This window comes from Pocillopora verrucosa, unplaced genomic scaffold (genome assembly GCF_036669915.1).
Source record: "Pocillopora verrucosa isolate sample1 unplaced genomic scaffold, ASM3666991v2 scaffold_48, whole genome shotgun sequence".
Classification (NCBI taxonomy): Eukaryota; Metazoa; Cnidaria; class Anthozoa; order Scleractinia; family Pocilloporidae; genus Pocillopora; species Pocillopora verrucosa.
In genome coordinates this window covers 12,198-14,330 of record NW_027078186.1, presented here as the reverse complement: position 1 = coordinate 14,330, position 2,133 = coordinate 12,198, and the positions used below count along the sequence as shown (strand labels likewise).

The 2,133-nt window shown below is 49.0% G+C and overlaps 2 non-coding genes and 1 pseudogene across 2 annotated transcripts; 1 reads left to right on the top strand and 2 right to left on the bottom strand.

Annotated features, from left to right (window-relative positions):
- Positions 1-509: 509 nt before the first annotated feature.
- LOC136278752 (5S ribosomal RNA) lies at positions 510-628 on the top strand. The gene has a single exon (XR_010716522.1). It is a non-coding gene; the product is annotated as a 5S ribosomal RNA (ribosomal RNA).
- Positions 629-1,611: 983 nt separating this feature from the next.
- LOC136278756 (U1 spliceosomal RNA) lies at positions 1,612-1,775 on the bottom strand. Its single transcript, XR_010716525.1, has one exon. It is a non-coding gene; the product is annotated as a U1 spliceosomal RNA (small nuclear RNA).
- Positions 1,776-2,007: 232 nt separating this feature from the next.
- On the bottom strand, positions 2,008-2,133 carry LOC136278709 (U2 spliceosomal RNA; annotated as a pseudogene).

The window sequence follows — 2,133 nt, the reverse complement described above, 5'->3', positions numbered from 1 at the left end:
GATGCCGAAGCATGCCCTGGGTGAGGGGGGTGGTCGAGGGATCCTTCCCACGGTTTATGGTGGATAGTAGCAGGTCGCCCCCACAAGCCCTTGCGAGTCCCGCAGACGGTCCCAGAGGCTGACCCGTTTGGTATCTCCTCACTGTAAGATTTTAAAGCCAGATACACGCACCTACGGAGCTAAAACATTGTATAATAGGTTTTTAGGACACGTTATGTCTCTTGGGACCCCTCCCTCCCCTCCCTAGGGAATAGTGCTTCAAATCGATGCTCCTCAATGTGTTAACTGGGTTGAGGAAAATACATTAGGGTTAGGTAACGACTTCGGGGTTAGGGTAACCATTTCTTAGGGTTAGGGTAACAATTTCTTAGGGTTAGAGTATCGATTTCTTAGGGTTAGAGTAACGAAACTAGGGCTTTAGAATTTCAAATTCGCCTACACTCAGGGATGTGGCCGCTTTACAGCCTGAACCTGGCCGATAACAAGCAGAATTTCGACCCCATTTCCTCGTCTACGACCATACCACAGGGAAAGCACCGGTTCTCGTCCGATCACCGAAGTTAAGCCCTGTCGGGCGGGGTTAGTACTTGGATGGGTGACCGCCTGGGAATACCCCGTGTTGTAGGCTTCAATTTTTTGTCTTGCGAACATCTCTAAACGTTTTATCCCAATAAATAGCTCTCCATACACCACAATTTCACATAGAGAGCCGTAGGTGAGTGAGGAACAAAATCAAAGCAAAAAACGAGGGGGGGAAAACACCTTTTTGTCAAAAATCGGCCAGCTAATGGCGAAAACTCTAGTGCGATCGACTTTTCTTACAGAGCGCGCGCGAGCGAGTGAGCACGCGCGAGATGAACAGTTTATGATGTCAAATTCTACTTCTGTGATATCAAATCATTCCAAATAACGAACGAAAAAATGAATAGGAAAAAAACGCACACTTCTGAGACGCAGTTTTAAGCCATCGTGACGTGGCAAAACACTCGCACACTTCCAAGAGGAGGCGCGCGAAAAACGGCACTGAAAGTCGACAATGGTTGGATTCAGACTGCAAACGAATCGGGAAAAAGGTTCGATACTTTTACTACTCTGCTAGTTTGTTTCCTTCCCTCGTTCATTCGTTCACTCGCTTGCTCGCACAAAGGATACACTAACGATAGCAATAGCATTTCTAAAAGCGGCTCCAGTGACAATAAAACCGCTCAAAAGGTTCAAAGTGTACTCACGGTCCAAGTCGAATGCCCTTCTATGCTCGCTCGCTCGGTCGATCGGCCGTTTGGTTTCCTTTCATTTCCTTTCCCTTCGCGCGCATAGCACAGCACGGCACGGCACGCACAACCTGCAAATACAAACGAACAGGACTTTACACACAATAGAGCAGACAGGCCTTGAACAAAAACAGCCAGCAAAGTTACGCACCGCCCCGAAACTCACCTTGTTTCCTTCCTCCAGTCTCTCCAATGCACTTCTACCCCTCCAAACGTGCCAACACCTTGGCCAGTTGTGCGTCCTTTGCTTTCTTTGCAAGTCTACCGGTCCACTGCAAAAGCAAAAATACCCTCGATAGTCAGTAAGAGGGCCATATAGACATAGTTTGGATGACTTTTGCGGGGACGAGCGCGAACGCAGGTCCCCACTACCAGAAATTATACGCTCGAGTTACCCACATTTGGGGTAATCGCAAGGGTCAACCCAGTCGAAGTGCAATGAAAGGGCCTCGCCTTGAGAGGACTGCCTCCTTGATCACAGTACCTCCCGCGTCAGGTAAGTATGCTTTTTCAGCGTCTGCCCTCGGTGAAAAAATCCACTTACCCCTAGGTCCTTGTGGTAGTGCTTTGCGCACTTCAGAAAACGTAGGCCAGCGGCCGTTCCTGCCATTGTCTGTTGTCTGAATTATCATCCCTCTTTCACCTCTTCCCCCTCTAAGGGCGGGCGGGGCTCCTGTAAACATAAAAGAATGCTATACCGTTGACTTTGTTTTGGATTGAATGTGTCTTCCCCAGAGGGAAGTGGGCCGCACTCGGAGGTAGTGCTATACCGAGGCAACCCGTGGCTGGGACGAGGCAAGCCTCTTTTCCACAGCCCAGTTCCAAAAATCAGTTTAATATATGAGCTGCTCAATGAGCAGCG